Source organism: Stegodyphus dumicola, chromosome 5 (genome assembly GCF_044657685.1).
Source record: "Stegodyphus dumicola isolate Sdum_Otavi_A_Nest chromosome 5, ASM4465768v1".
Taxonomy (NCBI): Eukaryota; Metazoa; Arthropoda; class Arachnida; order Araneae; family Eresidae; genus Stegodyphus; species Stegodyphus dumicola.
This window is the reverse complement of record NC_140772.1, coordinates 49,924,820-49,950,547: the sequence shown is the minus strand read 5'-3', so window position 1 is coordinate 49,950,547 and position 25,728 is coordinate 49,924,820. Positions and strand designations below refer to the sequence as shown.

The following is a 25,728-nucleotide window of genomic DNA, read 5'->3' as shown; positions in this document are numbered from 1 at the left end:
AAAGGATTTTATCGAACTAGATTAATAAAATCTTTCTTTTTAGTACCATTCCCTTCCCCCTTTCGAAAAATTGCACGACCCTAAATTGAGAGCTTCTTTAAAATTTCCTGAGGAGTTAATATATATTAATGAACTATTACAAAACAAAATAGAAGATAATGCCGAACTATGTAACAATAGGAAATTTTATTTTATATTAATTTTTAATCCTGATTTGGGTAGGATAAAAATTTCAGTTCCATCCCAATTTGACAAGAAATTTCCTAAATGAATAAGAAGGATCTAATGGACTATTCAGAAATCGAGTTAGTTTATTGAATAACGAAAAGCATATGCTTGTCTATTTATGCCTCTGTAGTGGATTTTCTAAACGGAACTTGCTCATGTTTTTTTTTTGGGGGGGGAATCACAGCTATACCCTTTCCACAGATATGACCGCGAATCAAGTTACCAACATTCATCAGTCTTACGTACTCGACTACTTTTGAGCAATCGGTTAAGTCTGTTGTTACAAATAGTAAATTAAAATGAAAATTTTACATATTGAATTTTCTAAATAAAAGAACTTTCCTTTATTTAATTCAAAAAACTGAATTGTTGTATCAGAAGAAATTAATTGTATTAATTTTTTAAAAAAAGTACAGTTCTTCTTGAGTTGTTTAAAAGATTTGCAAAACCTCGGGGAAACAGAAGAAAAAACAGTTCTAGGCTTTGTTTCAAATATCAGTTTTATTCTTTTATTTAAGAAATTTCTTTAGAGAGAGAATTTCGTGATAACGTTTTTCAGTTCAAGAAAAATGTTCTGTAAAAATAATATCAACTTTTAATGACCCCCATAGACTTAAAATTACCTTGTGTAAAAGTATTCGTAATGTTTTAGTGAGTTAAAGGCAAGGGGTAAATCACGCAAATTGCATTGAATGACATATTCTATCAATTCTGTTGAACATTAGTTTTGTTTGCCTCTGGGTAGAATGAGGTGCACCTGTACGTTTGCTTTCCTGTTGAATGTTTACTTCCATAACAGAAACAGTTTTACAGGCGAACATTTTTTTGTGGTAGGAACGCATGTAAAGATTTTAACTTTTCTTGAATTTACTTGACGCAGAGTAAAGTAATAAATCTATGCAGTTTTATTGTATTTAGTATTAAATCTTTGTTTTTAACGATTATTTTAGATTTAGAATTTTTCTTTTCAGTTTATAATTTAATTTTAATATTTTCTTTACACTTTTATAGCTTACAATCACCATATGCATTAAGAAAGTGTTAATTAATTTCAAAGCGTTTCTTGCCTTCATAATTATTTCCCCACCGATTTTTTGTTTCAATACTAAAAAATGCACGTTGTAATTTTTTTTATTGAGTCCCTTTCCTTCTCCCCCTTTCTTCTCCAGTTTGTTTTAGTGAGTGAGAAATTCTTTACGTGCAGTGTATAAATGGTACCTAAAAAAATGGTTCATGTAACATATGTAGAAAAGTAATTATTTTATAATTTTCTTCACGATCGTATCTAAATAATAATTTTGCTAATTTTTTTTAGTAATATTTTGATTTTGTGACCTAAAATCTAGCTACGCAAATATTCAAAATATTAGTTTTTAATGTGAAATTTCCGTAAGGTTAGAAGAAGGCTTATATCCAAACTACCTTAAAATGTGGTAAAAAATCCTTACATTACAACTGGCATAAAAGACTTAAAAAAATTAGAAATATCGTGTTGTTGGCGATGCTTTCCTAATATCTTTCGCATTGTGTTACTTCACTATAAATTTAACATGAATTTATTCTTCTCTATTTGTCTGTGATCATGTTATTTTTCTTCTCATATAATTTATTATTTTACATCAAAAATTATTTAGTCATAAAGCAGTAAGCCTTTTTATAGCCATTAAAAGGATAATTATTTAAACAAACAGCATTCATATTTTTGGCCAGAATTTAAGCTGATGTTTATTATTCTAAATGTCTGTCTGAAAACCACAGCTGTTAAACTTGCAGACATAAACATCTAAAAAAGTGTTTTAAGTAATTTATTACTATTTCTTCAACTGTGATGTTAAAAGAAAAATGAACTCAATTTTACTTCAAAGCAGGGTGTTGAATTTTTTTTTCTAGAGAATGCAATGAATATACCAAACTGATATTATAAGGATGTAGGGTTTCATTTATTTTTTCTTTTAACTGATGTAGCGAAAAGTTTAGTCAGTTGCAAGGTTTCGCTATTGTAAGCGCACGTTGTCGTTTCTTCCAGCTATTAACTTAAATATCGGCTTCGCATTCTTGCCGCCGAGTATTAGCCTGCCGGTGTAGGTTCTGAGTCAACTCGTTGGATTACACGGAACTGTCTAGTCATGCACTATTCTTACCTTTAAATTTAGTGTTACGTTACCTTTTAAGTTTCTCACCGGAAGTGGTCGCTGTCTATAAACATATTGTACCGTCTGTCCGTGCCGTCTGTAAAATATTATGTCCAATAAAAGGGTCTTTTACATCCTTCCCGTGGTTGTATTCGTCTTCAGATCCTTTCGAGAAGTCGCAAGGATTAACGCTTGGGTAGGTCTAGATACACTGCATGACAGCGAAGAGAATTAGATCCCACAAGGCAGCCTAATGTACAAACTTTTAGGTCATAATAATTAGTTTTGCAATGTAAGCTAGGAAATGTAAAAAGCTAGTTGCGTCCAGGCCAGAATTTTAGCCATGGATCTCCTAATTACAATATGAGCATTCTGGCTACTGGAATCACTTACACCTCGAGTGTCCGTGCTGAGGAATGGATGTAAGGTATTTCTCCCGCCTTCTTAGCATGTCTTCGTAGTGTAGTGGTCTGCACGCATGGCGCGTATTCCAAAGGTTCGTAGTTCGGTTCCCGGCGAAGGCGTTGTTCGTTTTTCATGTCTCCTGCTTCGAAAATACCTAATGTCTCTACACGGCGCCCGAACTAAAAGGTGGTGAATGATGATTCATTACCAGGATTTGGCGATTGGGTCCCCTAAATCCAGTCGCCCTTAAAGGGGGAATATATAAGATATTTCTCCCGCCTTCTTAGCATGCCTTCGTGGTGTGGTGGTCTGCACGCTGGACGCGTATTTCAGAGGTCCGTGGTTCGATTTCCGGCGAAGGCGTTGCTCATTTTTCATGATTCCTGCTTCCAAATAACCTAATTTCTGTACGTGGAGAGAACGTTACATTCTTCACCATTTAAAAGGGAATCCCATTGGACTAAATCCAGTTTATGGCGAGTCCATTATGTTTTATTCCGGTTGTCAGTATACAAATTTTAGACATTTTCGAAGCATGTAACTTGAATGACCAATTATGTCTCCACAGGTATTTGAACTATTGATTTTCTAATTACCAAATGGACGTGCTTACATTTACACCACAAAAATTTTCACGGGGAGATGTGATAATTCTTTACAAAATCAAGCCGCTTTGTTTGTTTTAAAATCTTGCAATAATCTCGCTGTCAAACTCAATTTTATATTCAGGTAATATTGCACTATTTCTACCCATAAATCTAAATCCAGTAATTTTAAATAAACGTAGAGTTCAATAAAAAAGATGCAGACACATCAGGCTTATATTAAAAATTTTAGAAAGTGCAGCAAAAGGTCTGCGAATGAAGCTTTCTCTTAACTTCAAATCTGCAAGTGAAAAAAGATATAACGAGAAAATTCCATTAATTTTTTCAAAATCTTAGTCTTACTCTAAGAATCCATTTCCTGTATTTATCAGACGCCTCAAACTAACTTTTAAAATTGAAATATATTTCCCGTTACGCTCGCTCGCCGTTTTTCATAACAATTTATACTCAGTTTAAATCGAACTCCTGATGAATCACTATTCAATTATGTAACGGAAATTACGAATCCTTTCGCCTTGCTTTTGTTTAATCGAAATTTCAATAGTCGGATGGAAGAGGAAAAAGTATTAATTCGAAGATAAATTCAAAAAAAATTTCTGTATTGGCATGGAACAGGATGTTAAAGGGATGGGAATGTTCTCCGATCTATGAAAGTCCAAAAATTTGCCTCGGAAAGCTACCAAATATGGAAAGCGGGATCGCTCCAAAGGAATTTCGAACGAATGGGGATATGTGGGAGGCTGGGATCTTTTGCAAAAGGAAGCTTCAACGGGTCGCTAAACCGTAAAAAAAATGCTCATCCACAGAATTCATATGAGAATTCAATTAAAATTACACATCCAAATTGAAACTTTTTCTTAATTCTCCGATTATGGCATTTACGGCACTTAAATGTGAAATTAAAAATTCCGGAAGTGCTTTTGCGAGGAAGAAGCAAGAATAGTAGATCGGATAACATCTGCTCCTGTTTCTGGAAGAAATTTTTATATTTTCTTTTCTTTAACCACGAGGAATATTTCGGCCATTAAATTCATTTTCCCAAAGGAGATTTTCTGAAAAAGTAAGAGGTGCCCATTACTACCTCCGACCCCTCTCCCCTTCAAAGCCCTTTCTCACAGATTAAGCTATCTTTTCTCTTTTCTTTTGTAACTGCTCACGAACTCGTCTTGAGTTATCGGTTATAAAATGGTTTTTGATAGCTCGGAAAAGAGAAAGCCGAGTAATTCCCAATTCTCCTCTCTCGCTTTCCTCTTAAAAAAGAAAAAAAAAAAAAAAAAAAGAGAGAGAGAGAGAAAAGAAATTTGCGTGTGTAAGAATATAGGAATTAAATTTCAACATCGTTAGTGTTAAACTTTCATTATGTAAAACTGTGTAGAAATTAAGATTATGTATTGATTGTGTTCGCATGCATTCTTTTTTCATGCCCAATGAACAATTTTTAATCCTTTATTATAATAATCAAAATAAATATTCGATTACAACAAATATAATAATAAACAATGTACACGTTATTTATTTTATTTACTGTATCGAATAAATATCCATTTTGAATATTTTTACTACATAGAGTATACAGGTTTCTTAAATGAATGTTCTTATAAATGTTACTATAAATATTCAGTTCTAACCAATTGTTAGTAATAAATGAATATTCCTTATACCGACTAGTCATACAAGTTAATACTCATAATATTTCATCATCTATATTACGGTTGTAGAGACATTAGGCATTTTGGAAGCAGGTAAGATGAAAAATATGCAACGCCTTCACCAGGAATCGAACCACGGACCTCTGGAATACGCGCCCAGTGTGCAGACCATCACACCACGAAGGCACGTCAAGAAGGTTGGAGAAATACCTTATACGGTTATTATAAATTAGTTATAAATGGATTACAGTAATATCTTCAGATAAGAAAACTTCGAATTTTTCTCGATTCTTCTCTTTTGCTGGCATCGCGTATGTAAGAACGGAATTTCAACCTTACTAGTTATTAACTTTAGAAATATCATTGTATAGAAGCGAAGATCATATATTGGCTGTATTTGTTTGCAGTTACAACGATTTTTCATACACAGCAAAAACAAATTTGAATTGTCTATTTAAATATTCGGTTATAATAAACATAAGAATTAGCCTTTGTAGATTACTAGATTATATTATAATAAATTTTACGATTAGATAGAAATGCATTGTCATTACAACCGCTTGTATTACGGTTACTATAATGATAATGGGCCCACCAACGGCCGAGCAGAAAAGACGCTGAACACTGGGAGTTCAGTCCGAGGTTCCCATCCCGCGAACGAGCTGGCTGCATGGGCATTTTTGTAGTTTTCCCCGTGTGTAAACTTGTATACGAACCAGTTTCCCTTAGAAAGTCCTCCACGAAGGTATCCCTGCCCTTAGGCAGATAGCCCTAATGTGCTTTGCCGTAATACCAATAAACATACTATAATGATAATGATATAAGTTTGATCCTTTGAAGCATTTTTATCTTTTTAAAAACTGATTTAAAATGAAGGTTATTTATAGCGTACAATATTATGAATAATAATTAATTAATAACGATCACTAGACAAAATTCGCACTGCGCGTAAGCTAATAGACCCACGGCTACGACATTTGGTACATAGGTGCATCTAGACAAGAGCCAGTGCATATCGAAGCGATTTTTTTCGAAATTCGAATTCGAATTTTTTTTATTTTATGTTTTGTGACGAAATCGCGTCATTTTGAGACATAATGGGCTATATGAAAACGAGATTTTACTATAGCTATAGAAATATACCAAAGCTATAGAAAGTCTCAGATTATAAATTTGATTGCATTAATTTATTAAGAATTTCACTCAAAGAGTCGATGGATTGTATGGATGCCTGACAAGCAGCAAATACATTAAATTTCAATTCAAACTTATTTAATGGGTTCGAATGCACTTTTTTATGCTGTTCTCAAACAGGATTTAATGAGAATTTTGTTTATGCTTTAAAGAAGTACTATGCTTCTTTTAATCAGTTTTTTATGGGCCCTCAATTCATATTTGACTAGCTCGTAATAAGCTTTTTGTCTCGCGTGTTTTCATCTTTCTGGCCATTTTGAAAGATGGTTCCGAATTTTTTTCACAGTGCTTCTAATTCTTATTTTAGTTTACAGAGCAACTATAATCTGAGTTAAACTTTGCAAACCTCTTCACAGATCACCAAAATATTACACAAAACAACCAATTAAATGCATTAAAGCACTAAATGAATGAAGGTGCGCTTATGCAGGGGACGCGTAACTGCGCTTGTGCACAGTTGCGAATGCAGGATTGCCAACTTTTTATTTAAGTCTAAATAAATTATTACTCTTTATTCTTTTAAAAATTGCACAGAAATTTCAATATATATATATATATATAAATATATAAATTACAATGATATAAGCAATATCCCTTAACACAAATATTAAATTTCCTAATAAATAAATTAACCAACTTTCCGTTGCAAAATCTTAAGAATTCAAATGGTATAAAAGAAGTTAAGAAGCTTGTTTCCTAAAAATAATCATGCAAAACTTTTATATAATTAAACTTACATATAATTGAAACATAATATAAAAACATTGCAGTGAAATAAGCAATGAATCTCATATTTTCAAGAGAAAACAGTGAGCAGTCCAGTATCCAAGGCAATGACCGAAAAACTGTTTCCAAAACCACATTTCTAAAAGATTGAAACTATCACCAGAAAGCAATAACCAATAAGAATTGTGCTTTGTGGATGACATAATTCATAATATACAAACTTCTTTGCCATTAGCTAATAAAGAGAGAGGGGGGGGCAAAGGAAATTCTTTCTGTTCTGCCTCGTTTCAGTTGTGATTGCGACGTGCGTGTTGCGTGTATAATTAATAATATCTTATCGCATATTTTCAACAGTCAGCAGTCCAGTATACAAAGCACTGAATGAAAAACTGTTGCCAAAACCATATTTCTAAAAGAATGAAACTATTCAAAATGGTGCGATTTCACCAAAAAAGATAAAATTTAAAAAAATCTTTGAAAAAAATCGTTTTGTGGTGCACTGGCTCTTGTCTATATGCACCTATGTACCAAATTTCGGAGACTTGGGTCTATTAGCTTACGCGAAAGACACACACAGATAGACTCTTTCTTTTATTATATGTAGAGATTAATTGTTACAGATACTATAGTTTAACATGTACGCATTTTACGGTATAATAAAAATATTTAAAATAACAAAAAAGAACACAAAAATAATGGAATGCCAAAAAATTCTCAAAATTGCATAGACATACATTTTAGTAGCTCAAGTTTGTCAAAAGGAACAAATTTGCGAAATATCGTCCGCTCTGGCAACACTTATAGCGAGTATAAAGTTCTCTTGTAGGGAGGAAACGGTGGGAGACTTTAGGATCTCTGGTCCGGGGGATTCTCCTTCAAAATTGTAACTGTAATCGTTAATGTGCCCAAGGCCCATGCCAACGACAGACACAGTCCTGCTTTCCTTACTCTGATAAAATTTGTGGACTTAAATATTAATAAGTGTTATGTGATAATACACACCAAGCGGCACAAAAGAAAATTAAAACCAGGATAACTAAATTAATATCTATAGTTGATCTCTGATAAATAAAACTGAAATACAACATAGAATCCTCGCAGGAATTAAACGATACTGACAGTTAAATCTAGGCAAGCAAAAGTTTCCGAATTTCATTCAATTTCGAATTACATCGATATCTTTAAGCATAACTAAAACTCGCACTATTTTTAACGATAGCAAATATAAGTTAAGTCTAGCATAGGATTTCCAGTTACAGATTATCCTCTCTTTAAGTCACTATATTTGGATCAATTGTTTAAAGAACTATAATCGCGAACAAAACTTCCTTTTCATAACTCTAAACTAAGTGCTAATCGTCTGATGTCATTGAGTTGCCACGTTGCTTCTCGGTGTGTTTCTGATTAGCAACCCGATTGGGCGATCGAAGTGTTTTGGCAGAGTGCCACTCAAAGCTGCCTTAACGATGACCAACCAGTATTAGCTATTTCTAATATTGCATATTTGCATATTTCTAGAGTGAGTTGTGTTAGAGTTAAGTGCATCTTAAACTGCTTACTGTTTTGCAATATGTTACTGATACCTTACATTGGATCCATTAAGATAATACAGAAGGTTCATAAAAACCATAAATCACCCATAAAAGTATAAATTCTCCTGTGCTAAATACGATTTTAGGTCTCTAGCAGGCAGCAAAGATCTTTCAGTGAGGCAGACTGAGTAAAACTTTATCTGAAATTATATCACTCATCTTAATCATCGGTGCTTTCTTAATTTTGTATGCTGCAGTGATTGAGGTGCGAAGATGTGATGAGAGAAGACCATCTGTAAAAGAACATGTATTCCTGCCCAGTAAAGAAAAGGAGAATTAGAAACTTGGACGCACTCCAGCGTACTCTTTGCAGAAACGGGAACTAAAGAAAGGAAATAGAGCGAAGTTGCCAGTTGCTTCATTAATTAAGCCACAAAAGCACTGTTTAAGAGAACCCGAAATTTAATTGACTCTCTTAAGACTGCAGAAAGGCCGCCGATACCCGCCGCATTCAATTCCCAGTCTGCTAAGCTGTGCATTTAAAACCTTACGCTATATTTCTCGTCATTGGAAAATAGAGCTACTCGAGGTTGCAGTTTACTGATATAAATTAAGCCTTAAGTGAGATAAAGGCTTGCTGACTGTAGCTTAATTAAAGTCTATGAATATATGCGATGCTTGATACATTGTTTCCGGTTTTAATGAGACATTTCTGTGGATTTAAGAAATATTTTTCTGTTCTTTTCATTTTCTTATTCGCATGAAAATGCAGAGCTTTAGAAAGATAAGGAATTAAATTGAATGGCAAAGACAACCAAAAATGTCAGAAAGAATTTATAATAAAAGCACAAATCAAATTAATTGCTAATAAAACTTAAAATTGTTGTTGATATGTATTAGTATGATAATAGAAAACTAAATTCTTCACTGGTAAAGGAATTAAAATGTTTACCACTTTAATTGTACGAACTGAAGTTATTCTTTGTAAATATTTTGTGTAATTAATATGTAATACACTAGTTTGAATTTAAATTGAACGTGAAAAAAAAATCGATTTGAAACTCAAATGTGTTATGTCGTTATCCAACGTCAGTTTTTGCCATCATCTCTTTTTTACTTTTTCAACAGCTCCAACAGAGAGGTTAAACGAAACATTTCGTGTTTTCTTTTTTTTTGGGGGGGGGATTGAAAGCTTTCAGATTTTATATTATGTACAAAGGGACGTTTTTTTTCATTTACACACATATACGTTTCAAGAGCATTTGGATTAATGTTTCTTTGGGCTAAAAATATTCAAAATCAGCATATCATTAGAATTAACGATAGATAGTCTCGCGCGCTAGTGTTAAAAAAGGGTTGCCACTCCTTGCTTAAAATCCTTGAGTTTGTTAATTGGAATTCAAAAGTCGGGCTTATAGGTGACCATGTTCGGGTGGAGGACTGCATCATTCAAAATTTGATGGCTGTAGGTATCGTTGTTTTTTCACAATGCGAGAAAATTGCGAAATTCATGCAGATTCTTCATTCTTTAATTTCAAACTGGCAACAATATGAAAAGTGAAACGGACATTGATAGTGAATTGATGCAAAATGCCGTTTTGAGAGCCGTTCTGGGATAACGCCCCTTTGGATAAAAATTGTTCCCTGGATAAAAATTGTTCCTTCTTTACTTGTAGGAGATACGTATTGCTTGTAGCAAATTATAGAAAATGTGTGTTGCTATCGTAGGAAATTGTAAGAAATATGTATTGCTCGTAGGAAATTGTAAGAAATATGTATTGCTCGTAGGAAATTGCAGAAAATATGTATTGCTGGTATGAAATTGTATCTTCTGCACAAGTGATCTAGCGGTAAAAACACAGCTACGTTTAATTTTTTTTCCCTTTATTGAATAAATTTCCGCGTGAAGGGAATTAATAATGGAATAATTTCGTAGGAAGTTTCTTAGCATTGGATATGCTGTTCGTCTTGATCCATATTTCTGTCCGTATTACTTTTCATATAAAAAAGTTTTCCCAACAAATGTTACCGCTGTGCATTATTTTTAAAGAAATAATGTAGCGAATATAAAACAAAATTATTGCAACACTAAGCACTTTACGTGAATTCTAAAATTATGTCGTTTTTAAATATTGTGTGATTTAGTTGTTAAATTTAATGTGATGTAAGTGTGAAGAAAGATGTTAATAAATAAATTGAAAAGGGCAAAAATATTCTTAACCCCTTCCAGGCTCATTTTATTTCGGGATTACGGATAAAAAAATGTCAATTTTTTTATGCTTATTTTCATACATACATATCTTTTTAAACATAATAGCATCATTCGCATGCAACATTTCCTAAAAATAAATGTAAAAATATCTATTTATAAATGAGTAATAAATGAGTATTTACCTGTAAAGTTGGCTTTCTGTATGGCAGAAATCATTATACTTTGGAGTTAATTCACACTAACTATAAATATAAAGCTTAGAATACCTAGCTTTAATCTTGAATTACAAATTTTATTTATATCCTGTGCATTTACATAAATTATTATGAAATTATTAATCAAAATTTGATCGTGTATGGTACATTCGAAAGCACGGTACTGCACAGAGTCCAACATCGCAATCTGGACAGTAGAATCTTGTTTCTCTTCTTACCTTCTTCCCTCTACTGTCTCTCTTTGAGCAGCAAATAATACACTGTCTTGTTGGATTACTTTTTTTCTCCGTTGGTGGAATGTAATCAACAAAATGTCTTTCAGACAGACGTGATGGGGGGTGATCAGCAGAAGGACGTCCTTTTTTGGCAGAAAATTCTACCGAGTGGTACTTTTCAATAATGTTTTCTATTATTTTCGTCCTGTACTGAAGATGACTTCTTTTTCCACCAGATTTTGTGTACAACACATATGAATTCCATAGTGTTATATCCAATAAATGGAGAAATATCTTTTTGTAATATTTTTTTCCTCTTCTTTTAGTGACATTGTAACTGCTTAGTCTTTGGTCTACACGGTCGACCCCTCCCATAGTTCCATTGTAATCTACTACCACTTTTGGTTTCATTTTATTTTCCTTCCTGCGGGTAACTGCAACCATCTCCATGTTGTGCACAGTGGAAAGCAGTGCTACATCCTTTTTGTCCTTCCATTTCAGAACCATGATTTTTCCCTTTTGAAATGCAGCAATTTCTCCCTTTTTCAACTTCCTTTTTTTTAGATCAATAGGCATACCTTTCCTGTTCAAGCGAACTGTGCCATATATATCGGTTTTATACGCTATTAGCAATTCTGCCAGTTCTGGGGACGTATAAAAATTATCCGTCGTTACACAGTGCCCTTTCTTCAAAAGGGGATACAATAGTGTCATCACGACTTGTGATGACACAGGCAAATTTTTGAATTGCTCATTCAAAATGGTTCCTTTACCCGTGTAGATTATGCATGACCACATGTAACCAGATTCGGATTCGCATAACATGTAAAATTTTATGCCAAACCTAGCTCTTTTGAGTGGCATATATTGCACCCAACCAAGGCGCCCCTTATACAACATCAAACTTTCATCAATAGAAACGTTTTTACTTAGAGAATATGCGTTCATAAATTTCCCATTCAAACGCTCGAACAAAGGCCATATTTTACACAATTTTGGATTAGGGTGCGATTCGGGATCATAAACCTCATTGTCCGCAAAATGTAAAAATTGCACCAAGAGTTTGTATCTTCTCTTTGAAAGAAGTTTCCCAAATATAGGTGTATGAAATATTTCTTTTTTACACCAATATAAATCTTCTTCGGGCTTTTTCGCGATGCCCTGTAAAGTGAAAACCACTAATAATATCATAATTTCATTTTTTGTAGTTGGATACCATTTTTGTGCCCTTGATTCCTTTTTCAATTCATTCTTTTTCAAGTACTGAGAAGCATAACGATTTGTTTCATTACATATAATTTGTAGAGTTCCATCATCAAAAAAATATTCAAAAAACTGCAAAATGTCGTCACTGTCAGGAAAAAAATTTAGTCCTGGGTGTCCTTGAAATATAAATTCTGGGGGAGCAGGATTTGGTGTATCCCTATTGAGTTCACACCACTGACGAGCATCACTCAAGCTTTCTGAATCAGAATCACTTTCTGTTTCAGAAGTACCGAAATCTGAACAATCAGATTCTGAAACATCTAAACGGTATTCACTTCCAAAATCATCTTCGGAATCGGATTCACTGGAATCAGAATCAATATACCGCGCACAAGCCATTTTGAAAAAAAAAAAAAAAAAAAAAAAAAAAAAAAAAAACAGAACGTTAGTTATATAAGCACGTGATGCTTTACGACAAAAACATCTGAACTTGCATCAGAAATTGGCGCCTACTCTTATCTTAAATCTACAGCTCAAAACACTGTATAGTGCTGCCATCTAGTAGCAACAATAGTAAATAAAAGCATCTGAAACCATAAAAGGGACATGTGAAATAATTCGGGAAAGACTGGTTGTGCAGTGTTAATTTTCACAGTGCCCGAGCTACACTCGGGATGAGCCAGAATGGTACATTTCGCTTGCCCGAGTCCAGCTCGGGAAAAGCCGGGAAGGGGTTTTAATAAAACCTCGCAAAAACTTGCGAAAGTCATCTAGATATTTGAATATAGATTGTCTTGGAAAAGCAAATTGTGAGTAGACAGAAAACAAAAGCACAAATTGGAGCTGATTTTGAAAGCATAATAAAGCTGCTTATATAAATAAACATAAGAGCCCTGTCATCACGTCATTTGTCACATTTATCAACTTTAGACTCATTTTCTTTTCTATCAATAAATTTCTTGTTCGATCTATGGCGCTTGTTTAACACCATTATACTCCAAACTCCTCAGAAGGTCAGTTAAGAAAACTACAACTTCAGCAAACAATTTAAAACCAGCTTTATTTAACATTTAAAACGTAAAAATATATCTTGCAACAGGATAAGTATTTAAAATCAACACAATTATGAGCCGACGTCAGACATCGACAACGAACAGGTAATAAGTTTCTTGGAGAAAAATTGATTTATGATAAGCGCTCACACAAGCTGCGCAGCAAAAATAGATTTTGCCACTCGTCTCAATAAGCATGTTCAACCATCTATCCTTTAAGATTCTATCTCTGACTTTTAATTCGTGGGAAATTTATAGCATATCATACTATCAGTGTAATTTGACCTACATGGCCAGATTAAAAGAGTGCTAAATGTCGTGTAAATGAACACGAAACTTTTGTTAGAAAAGGAGAAATAAATCTTAAATAGCTAATCGCACTTGCCACCTTAATCAAAACTATGACTTTTATTTTTCATAAATTATTCATAAATGTATTTCTTTGAGTTCTTTCTCATTCATAAAAATCTGATGTGTACACCACATGACTTCCTTGTATGGAATATTAAATTATACGCATTTTTTCTTGCATTTCGTTTAAACTTATTGAATTAAATCTACTTCGCCGACAGCGCATAAAGCACAACAGAATAAATGCATTCTTTAAAATTCACTCTATTTGTTTACCATAGCGACACTCTGGCGCTAGGTTCAATTAACAGTATTATATTTCGTTCATATTATAACTCAGAATGCACAAAATTTATATCATTTAAAGAATTATCTAATCGTTGCCACATATTCTGTTTAAATGTGTTTAAATGCCACATATTCTGTTGTTACTATAATAAAGCAAGAACGATGTATAAAAGAAATTAAGCAAACAAAACAAAAAAAGAAACAGTTTTTCACAGACGATTGAGTATTTCTCATTCAATTAATTCAATTCTCACTTCCTGACAAGGCAAAAATACATAAAAACTCAAATTATCTGTATTAAAAATTACGAAGTAAATCTTAAACACTTATTTCCTCGAAAAAATTCCAGAAAGGATTAAGCATGATTTAATTTGCAATAATAAATGAAGGCGTTATCTTTGTTTTTGCGAAGCTACGTTTCTCTAGATTGGCAACAAATCCATTACTCTGCTGTTTCAAATGTAAATAAGCAATGGCCGTCATCAAAAATATTATTAGACTTAGCGGTACTTAAACAACTTTAGAATTGTTGATAATTTTAAAAATATTGCAAGCAGATTTACTAAAGGCATAAAAACCTTAACCGAAAGATAAGAACAACATAACTGAATCATTTTTAAAGCAAAAAATGTAAAATTTACAAACATATAAGAGTAAAGAAACTGTGATCACTGAGCCGGTTAACAGAGTGGATATATATATATATAAATATATTTATATACGGCCGATCGCAACCAAAATACGAGGTGCACAACTACATTTTATAGTAGTCCTATATACAAAATTTCAACGTTCTGAGGGTACTCGTTTTTGAGTTATGCGAGATACGAACGTACGTACATACGTTCGTACAGACGTCACGAAAAATTCTCTTCAGAATTCCTTTTAAAGCAGTTTTATAATTTTTTTTTTTTTTTTTTTAGGAAAAGAGTCTTACGAAAGAAAGACTCTTTTTTTTTTTTTTCGTAAAAGAAAAGAGTAAGTCGTAAAAGAAAGTCCTTTCTGTCGTAAAGGAAAAGAGTATTCTGTCCTTACGTACAGATATCACGTAAAAACATCGTTAAATTGCATTCGAAAGCGGTCAAAATGGATATTTTCGTTGAAATATGCTGCCTGAAACTTTTCACGCTTACAATACTTCCTTTTTACTTCGTAGAAGGAAGTAAAAATGAATCTTCTTCATTTAATAACAGTAATTCTAGTCCAGGTTTACCTAGCGCTTTAAAAATTCTAATGCCTTAGCGTTTTGATGTTTCATTATTATTTTCTTTGAGAAGATTCGCTTCACTCTACTAAGTGAGTTCCATACTGAATGGTAATCGCGTGTTCCATCTTTGCAAAAATTTTTGTTTCTGAAAAAAGAGGAATTGTGTTTGATCGTCCTCGAAATCCACGTAGTCTTGTTTAAAATCTGTGTCAATCTAAGATTGTTTTTGCCTGCTTTTAAATTTGACATTACATGTTTCTACTCCCAAAACTTCTACTTTAACATTTCTTTAGTTTACTGTATGCTTAGCATATGTGCTATTGGTTGCATCTTTCATCGTCTTCCAATGCACCGCTTTTAATTAGTGGATTCAACCTTGATTGAAGATTCTTGAAGTTTGGAGACGATCCCTGTGATTCTTAAACAGCATTGACTGTCATTCTTTCCTGCTCCATCACACAGCGGACAGGGATCTTTCGGAGGTTGGAAAGTAAAGCTCCAGGCGGAAGCATTACTGTAACATTTGAAATTCCGACCGCTGTTGGGAAATATCTTTGCTTGTGATCCGGGGCTTCTGCTTAATAATAATATCACGTCCGAACTTTCTTAAAAGTGTCAATGTCATCTGTACGAAATACATTTAAAGGCTCTCAGCGTGTCTCAGATGGAGATGCCTCATTCTGTACAATCTGGGGACTTTCTTCCGGGTCGCGCTATTTCGTATTGACTGTGTAAAAATTTTGCATGTATTGAATTTTAGTTTCAAGTTTAATTTGTTATTCTCTTCTGTCTTTTTACCTCATCTTCACGTATATAAGTTGCAACATTTATTCTTTGCCAGGCTTTTAAAAGAGATATTCTCATGTAGTGATTATAATTTTTTTCAAGTGTTTTTAATCTTTTACCTCTATATTACAAGAACAACAACTAGTTTATATATCCGACATAATGATATAAGCGCGCGTAGAAAACAGATTGATAAAGCGGTCTGATCTTTGTTTTAATACTACTATTTATAAATAACGACATGTAATAGTATTTTTTCCCCACGAGTGGCCGAGTGATTAAGGTCGCTAATAATTGTTGTTCGCTGAGCTGGAATATTATCGAACGGGCTGTCTCTGTGGATACTTTTGAGGTTTTTCCGTGTGAATATCATAAATATGATGCAATTTCTCTTTGAAAGACTTGTACCAAAATATGCCTTCCTTTAGACAGATAGCTTTTTTGTGCTTTGCCATATTCAAAATAGCAACAAACGGAAGCATTCTCGACAAACAATTTCGATATCTGTAGTCCTTTTCTAAACTTTGGTCTAAAATAACGGTATTGAATGCGTTTCCATAATTTGATCAGTATAAAAATATAATTTGCATTTAAAAATGTGTAATATAATTTTTATTTAGTTATGTGCTAATTATTTGTGTTTTTGCTTTGTTTCTCATTACATATCTTGCTCTTGAAATACTAGGGAGAATTCTCGGTCACAGGATTTTTAGCATGGATCATAGCCGTAATCTCTGCTAAGTTTTACTACTTGTCCTGCAAATTTTGCCATTTTCTCAGTTAAAATTATTGCATGATGACTACAATAATATAGTAACAGCTTCTCACCCACCCCATACACCTAAAAACATTTTTATGACTGGCATCTCAAATTTCAGTTAGTATTTTGATTTACAAGATGATATATTTTTACACGATTTTTTTATAATTTATGGAAGAAGTGCCTTTTTTTTTCTTTCTTGTCGTTGTTATTGCTTTAGCCGTAAAATTATGTGCACTTCAACCGTCTAATGTAGAAGAATATAAAACAAACAAGTAAAATTCATTTAAAAGATTAATTTCTGTTTATAAATTTGGAAGTGGGGGAAATCAATTTCAGCCGTAACAAGAGTCTGAAGCATCAAACTGCAGTATTTTCATTTTCCTACTCCAAAACTGAAATGCATATTTTAATATAGTAAGTAACTGGCTTTCACGAGCTAATGCTTTCCCATTGTCAAGAAAGATTTCGTAAAAGAGTATGTAATATCAATTCCAATTTTGCTTTCGAAATGGCGCTGTTATGACGGTAGCGCACTGGGAAACAATTATTTTTACTTTGGGTTGAAACACTTCCGTAACTTTTTTTAAAAAATAATTTAACCTAGATTCTGATGATAATTTACAGCTTTCGAGATTTTGTAAAATGGAATAATTTCATTCTGTTACACTTAAAATATTTGCTCTTTAAGCTGATTGATGTTCCAGATATCTCATGTTACTTTACATGAGGGACATATCAACCTTCTGAGTTCAGAGATCTTGAGCCTGTGTTCCGCGTAACCGTACGACTCCAAGTGACTCTTTTGGATTTTTTGCAAGTCAAATTAAAAATTCGAAAAATACCATGTGAATTACAAACCCAAAAATCTAAAATAATTAATTATATACCATTTTTATTTCTGTTTTTATTACGATCACAATTGAAATGGTTTTGAACATTATAATGATTTAATTTTCTTTTTTCCTATAAATTGTATCCAACGCTGATATATATATTGCATTCCTATGAAATGGAAGAATTTCACGAAATATATAGTTTTATTCGAAATATTCTTTGTGATTTAGTCTTCAAGAGAGTTTGTAGACCATCATTCTAGGTGAATTCTTTGAGCAGATTATTCCCATAAGTTAGATGCCCGATCTTGTTTGCATAACTCATCTCACATCTAAAACACATTAAGCGTGTTTCATTCGTCTGTTTACCTTGTTTCGTCCTTATACGCGTTAGCAATTCAAAGCTGCCGTTTCATCAGATTTTTCCGTCATCAATAACCTTTGTTGTCCTTTGATCTTCCGTGATGGCCGTCGTTACGTCATTTAGAATCTTGTCTGGATTTGAAGTCTGGTGCGCCATCTTTCTCATATAGGTGCTGATTTGCTGGAGGCGGATTATTACGCCCCATTCCTCGTTCACAGCCCGCTCATCTTTGAGACAAAAGATTTTTGAAACCTTCGAAGATATTCGTGATCGTATTTTTGTATTGTTTTCTTTGCTATTTGTCGTAGGAAAGCTTTTCTTCTGCTATATGATAGTAAAGTAATTTGTTGTAAAATGGGTCGATCGGTCTTCAAGGAGAGTGGGTTATTGGAATTGGGATAGCTTTTCCGTCGCTGTGTTATTGCAGTTTGAGAGTGTTTGAAGTATTTTTAGAAGTTCGAAGGCTAGATGCCTGAAGTATTTTTAGAAGTTCGAAGGCTAGTTGCCTGAAGTATTTTTAGAAGTTCGAAGGCTAGATATATGTTAGTATTAAAATTATTCTTTGCCTGTGGTGATTTTATTTATACACTTCAAAAAAAAATTGTTTCTTTCTTCGATATTAGTTGAGCCGAAAATATTTTGCTGAGGAAAATGGTCTGAAAAATGATTTCACTCAAAACAGAGGGAGGTTGATAAGAATTTTCTATTCTAACAGTTTGAACGCTCAATTCCATCTCAAAAAAGTCTTCAATTTTAATTGTGCGTAAAATATAATATTTTTAATAGATTTATGAAAAAATAAAAGCGAATTTTACATTTTAAATAAAAAGTTACAAAACGAATCAAACTGGAAGAGAAGCATGCCAACGTAAAATTTAAGAGTTTAAACAGAACAAATACTGTTTAAAGGTTAATGGTAAAAGTTTAATTGTTTAATTGTTTAAAACCATTATTTAAATTTAAACAAAGTGATTTAACAATGGAATTATCAGCTCATCAGATAAATCGATATTTCTTCTTGTTATAAATACCTATAAGGTAATCATTCGTAATTTTGTATAACAATAAAAAATTCAAGTACGTTTATCAATTTAGATAACTTGGTCTCTTTATACGCTCGAAAATGCATGTATATCGTACTTACTTTCTTCATAAGTTGCAAACGTATATTGCTGTGTTCAACAATACTGTTCATTATGAAGTGTTTATGATTTTAAAATTTCGAGACTGATGTTGTATATCCTAGACCACTCTAGACTGAGTGATTTCAAAGCGTTTAATGTAGTCTTCGTTGTAAACTCTCTTGATTTACTTATTTCTTTATCATCTAGTCCTTTTTTGTTATTGTTGAAATGTAATAAAATTAATAACATAATAAATACTTTAAAATTGTTCTACTTACGGTTATGCTACTTAACCCTTTGCACTCGAGTGGTGACTATCAGTCACCACTTGATTTCATGCAGTGACTCTCTATCACCACTGGGTTTGACGCGATAATTTGAGCGTTATATTTATTTAGTTCTGGTTTGGGCAATACCACTTCGTGTGTGTATTCGGCAATACATCGTATAAAGCAAGTGCTAATCTTTAATCTTAAATATGTTTTTCTTACTTATTGATTAATCATATTTATTGATATATATATATATATATATATATGCGTCTTCGACGTTCATTTGAACTCGACAGTTGTGGCAGTAGGAACATTATTTTCAAAGTTACGAAGCCCAGTAAAAATTTAATGCGATAAAGGAATCAGTTTAAGTGAAGATGAGTTCGACCTTTCGTTGATGAAGAACAAAATTACGTCTATGTATACATAGACTACTTGACGACGGAGAAGAGCAAAGAAGTGATGAAGATAACCTTAAAGTAAGAGTTGTAAGAGGGCAAAAAATCAGGGCAATAGATACTGAGTGTGAAAGGACAGTGATTCCGCAGAAGAGACAGAAAATTAAGAATAGATAACGTGCACAGAATCCAAAGAAACACCGCAAAGAATACAGTTTGTATCCGGGGAAAGAGGACTGAAAGACGGCAAGTGTCCTCAGACATAAAGATTTCTGAAATCATTTTAAGTTAGCTGTAAGAATTCACCAATATGCTGATAATCGTCTCGACTTGCTGGTTCATTTGAGCGAGAAAGGACCTCGAGTGCAAAGGGTTAAAACAAAGGAAAAGTCAATACTTTAGTAAATCAACAACAAACTTAAATTTTCCTAGTCTACGAAGAACATGCAATCCGGATAGTTGGAGTTTATTGTAAATTATTACCAAGCATTGTTTGTCTGTGAATGTAAAATGAAGTTCTACCTTTTCGAGCCCTGTAAATTTTTCTTTATTGAGTCCTCTTGGAATATTTGCCTTATCCTGGAATAATGTGCGTGACATCTTTTATACTTTAAACCATCCACTGTTAAAAATGGAGGATTCAAGATGGAACTATCCTTCTCACTTTAATAAGCCGCTGCTGATCAAGACATAAATCAATTTTGACAACAATAGTTGTCGCACCCCAGCGGCGAAGAAGTTGGAGTGAAGCCTTCGTCAGAAATTTCCCCCACGGGAACCAAGTCTCATCGAAGAGTCGTAATTAGGTTCTTAATCCTTTCTCCTTCGAGTCAAATTATTTTAGAGAAATGTGTGTGAGCAACGTTGCATATTTCTCACGGGAAGAGTTATGAAAGAAGGGGAAGGTGATTAGTTAAGAGAACTTGGAATCCCTTCTAATGTCGGCTCAGGTAACACACGTCGCGAACACAATATATCTTTCTTTTATTTGCTTGTCCGCCTTTTATTCTCGTCGAACATTCAGAATATTTAATTGACAGACTTAGCATATTCGTCGGAAGTATTAGTACTTTGCGAGTAGTTTCATTAATTCAGTCGTCGTTAGTGAAATGGTAACCTTACTTATTTTCCTGAAAGTGAATTGTGTATTATGTGAGGAGAATGTTTTTGAGTTTTGTGAGTGTTTATTTTCTATTCTTCCGTATTTATTAATGAAAGAAAATGAATAATATATGTGCCTTCCATTCTGTAAGTTCGCATATCTGAAAAGAAAATTGTGTGAAATTGAATAGCTTAAATTATTGACGGATGTTCACAGGTTGGGTTTACAGGAGTGAAAGGGCACGGAGAAATTTCTACGGAAAGGCTGTATCTTCTCCCGCTCTTTTATAATGTGTTGGAGAATTTCATTTTATATGAGAAAATCCGACATTCAGCAGTTAGGCATGCCATATAATCCGGTATTTGCCACTGGCAATGGTCGAACGGTTAAAAAAGTACTGAATGCTGGTAGTTGGTCCTGGGTTCGGACCTAGGTGAACTGGTTGGCTGTAATCAATCCTCGGCAAACACTCAAAGGCCTAAGCTAAGTAGATGATGTGTTATTTAAGTGAACCAGGTCAAAGACATCTGAAGACAAGCTTATAACAATACCTCTGCTAATAAAGGAAGCTAAGTAGTTTTGTAAGGATCTTAAGTTTTACTAACGTTTATTTTATTTTAAATCTTTACTATCACTTCTTATTTTCTACTTCCGGCCAGAATTATAAGCGTTAAAGTATTTATGCAAAGTTTGTCTGGCGAACGCCAAGTATTTAAGTTGTGGCTTTTTGCCAAGCGAGAGAGAGGAAGCAGTTAGTCGAAGCAGGCCGCTTACCTTAGAAGTTTTACTCAGTTGCTGGTTGCCTTCCAGGCCAGAGGTTTAATCCTCTTGATAACTTTAAACGTATTGTAGTGTTCACAGTTCTCTGTACTACATACGGCTTCCTGTTAATATAAGGCCAATCTTCCACGTTTATTATTTTAAAGTTAAATTAGAGTTTAGTTTTATTTTTATATTTTTACGTTTAGACCACAAGTAGTGGGTCTTTGTATTCCGAAGTACGGAAGTTATTGTAAATAGAGAAAAATAAAGGGTTTTGTATACCCTTCTTGTGTATCCTGTCTACTTCCCACAATTATTGAACATAGCTTTAGTAAGCTCTCTGTTCCGAGTCAGGTCCTTGCATGTTCCCGAAGAAAGTAAGACGGAACATTGAACCTGATAGTTTCACTAAAATATAAATTCCCTAAAAGATACGTATAAACGTACGTATAATACGCTAAAATACGTATAGATACGTATAATACGCCAAAAGATACCTATAATAGATAAAGATTTTAGGTTTATTTTATTGTTGCAACGCACGCGAGGGAAGGGATACTTTCGTTGATGTCTTTTTGAAGGAAATTGGATTGTATACGTGTTACACATGGTAAAAACCACGAAAACGTCCATGCAGCCACCTCGTTCGCCGGTATTCGAACCGCTTACCGAAATGCCAGGGTTCAGCGACTTTACCACTCGACGGCTGGTGGGCCGTTGCTGCAGATAAAGATACTGCGCATAAATATTCTAAATTTCAATGTCATTTGTGATTAAAAATACTTTCTTTTCTTCTGCAGTATTTGTAATACTGATGAGACTGGCGTCAGTATTACAAATACTGCACTAGCGCATTTTTTTGGTTTTCCCTTTTGCCAGTTTCTGCATAAGCAGGGTTGAATGGAAAGGCGCAAAAGGTTTCAAAGTGAATAAGGATAGGCTAACAATTTTATTTTATGTGAAGTTGCTTCTGGGATTCAAAAACTTCTGCGCTTGCTTCTGAGTATTTAGTATTTACTATTAGGAGATTAAGAGTCTGTTTGTTTTGTAATAATTTAAAAAGCTTAATCAAACGTTTCGATAATTGCAGAGAAAGGCAATATAAAATTTTAGTTCCATAATACGCATTGCTAAAGTCATTAACATGCCGGATGTTCGACCTTTTGTTATAATATGCGTTTTAATTTTGCTATAGCAATTTCTTTTTTTAATTTGAATTCATTTGAAATTCAAAAATCAGTATAAAGGTAGCCATACTATTTGGAATTTAATAAGGTAATGAAACGCATATTCTGCTGATTAATTTAAGAACGTATTGATTCAATTTCACACACACGCACAGAAAAAAAAAAAAAGAAGAAGAAGAATGAGAAAAGGGGAGAGAATGAAAGCAAGTAAGAAAAAGAAAAGAAAACGTTCATGGATTTAACAGGATTTCGATATAAAAGCCTGAGAGCCTGTTACAAGGTAACAATGATTTCCATATAAATCCAACTGTTTAAAAAACGCTGGCGCAATTTTTGTCATTTTGATGTCAGAGTGAATTTTTTACTTTAAACCTGATTCTCTTATATTCTCTAATAATAATAATAATAAAAAAAAAAAAAAAAGAGAGAGAGAGAGAGAGAGAAAGTATAATTTTGTCCTTCCCAAGGAGTGGATTTTTTCCCCTACAATCTAGGAGTTTTAGTCTATCGGTTACAGTTCTCAGAATCTTAAACAGTTCAATTACCCTGCGACCCGCCGGATCCAGCTGCCGGGTGCATTCGGAATCGAAAGAGATCGGGATAAAAAAAAAAATAAAAATGAATGAGGTGAAAAAAAAAACGACTTCCATTCTTCAAGTAGATTGAGTACCCGTCCAGTTGAGAGCAAAAATAGACAGATAAATGTCATTTGGAAAAGAAATAGCGACTTATCGTTGCTCAGCAAGCCTTTCTCTCAACAACAACAAAAAGAAAGCTGCAACAACCTCCACAAAAAAAGCAATAATTGAAACAGTGTTTTAAAACAGGGCCTACTGCCATAACGCTCTGTGGTTGGCATAAAGCAATTACTTATTGACCAATGGGAACACAGCTTTTTGATCCGCGACGACCAGCCGTGAATGCTTAACAAGGACTGGTGGCCTTTCCCGCTATTTTTCTTTCCCGTTTCCGAGCGTTTTTCGTTATACTCTCCGGAATGAACAATGAAGCGCGAGAAAGAAAGTTGAAGGGCCGTTCCTCTGGCCGTCAGCTACTGGCCATTTACAGAAGAGCCACAAAGAGAGAAAACTGCCCTCATTTCTTATTCAATAGCAGCTTTTTCCCAGGTGAGGTTAAAAAAAACTGATATGTATGTATGTGGAGAAATAGGAAAAAAGTGGTTTTTCCTCCTTCCATTTCCGGTACAAATACATGTGTGTATACATTGATACCATTAACCTTTTCCGTCTCTTACGAGGATACATTTCTCGTGTATTCGGATACATATGACCCAAAGAATCTTTCCCTTTTTGCAGATTTTATTCGATAAATATATTTTCCTCCAAGAATGTATGATGAATTTCTTACTTTTCCTGCGTATAGATGTAACGTTAAAAAATAAGGAAGAATGTTGCATTAGAAAACAGTGAAATGGAGTATAAAAGCAATTTCCTTCTAATTTTTCTATTATATCTGTGGAGAACAAAGTTTTACCTTAGCGGTAAGAAATTATAGCAGCGTTAAATGAGATTATGTGAGATGTGATTGGAAAAGTGGCTCTATTTCTCGTTTCTGATATGAGACGTGATAACCCTGCACTGGTTTTCTGAAGATGTACGTCAGATATCTAACACCACTTTTAGATAGCCGTAGCTTGCAGCATTTACAAACAGGAATCATCGACAGCCTTTTTGCCATCACATGATCGACACGTGAGCTCTGAAACCGGTTTCAATCTTACGCAAGTATAATAAAAAATAATAATTTAATCAAATTCTTTCCTTATTGATTATTCCATTGCTAATCATTCATTTATGCTACATTATATCAATGTCAGTTGTCTACCGATGTCCATCCTACGACGTGTCTATTCCATATGCAAATGTTGGTCTTACGTCGTGTCCATTCTATACTACTGTCGATTGTACCTAGTACATGTTTTATGCTTGTATCGGTCCGGCACTATATCCATGGTGTGCCAAAGTCGATGTTATTCAGTTACGGTTCTGATGATTCTGTGCAGGTGAGGAATGCAAAATCTTACTAATGCTTATTAATGTTAACATCATTATACAAATTTACTTTTTATCGTGTCGATCGTACACGATGGAAATCAGTGCTGGTTGTATACTAGTGTGGATCATATGCCTTTCTCTATTCTGTGCCATGAAAACGTTGCCAAAAGCTAATGCTGAATATGAGCGATCTTATGAATCTAAGCCTGTTTTTTGTTAGTGGATGAGGAAGACATTTGTGAGGTGTGAAATTGAATTTTTCTGTCACATCTATTCATCTGCATTAAACGTTTTGCTGAAGAGCACAAAATAACATTTAGATTTTAATAAAAAGCCCTTAATGGTTTTAGGAATAGAATGAATCACTGTCTTTCAATTCCTCAAAATATTTAAATCTATTTTCTTTTAATTTTGATAATTATAATTTAAAAGAATCATTTAAAAAGCATGCTTCATATATCAAGAAACTGCAGTTAATTTTTTCTAATATGAAAGTATTCCATATGGAATATTGGAATATTTCTTGATTTTGCTAGAATGAATACAGATTGCTGCATAACGGTACCTTATGAAGATGCCAGTACCTTTATCCAGATCGGGAAATGCTGACTTGGGCCCAAAGTAACATTCACAGAGGTTTCAGCCCCTTTATAGGAACTGAATTTTCGGTTGCTTTAATCATAATAGCAAACGAAATCCTACTTGTATAGCAGCATGCAGGCATAAAGGATCAGCATCTTTGTTCAAGTTGGCATCTGATCCTATGAGGATATGCTTGCATTTTTATACTGGTGCTCTAATTTCACAACTTGACAAAGCGCCCTAACAAGGCGTCTAAAGCGGCACTATATACGAGTACGAACAGGCCGGTCTTTAATGTTAGTAAAACTAAATTATACATGCTA

General features: G+C 33.7%; 1 protein-coding gene across 4 annotated transcripts in view; it reads left to right on the top strand.

Annotated features, from left to right (window-relative positions):
- The window catches only part of LOC118190059 (tight junction protein 1-like), a 663,736-nt gene that overhangs the window by 359,626 nt on the left and 278,382 nt on the right, over positions 1–25,728 (top strand). The gene's annotated exons all lie outside the window — the stretch shown is intronic.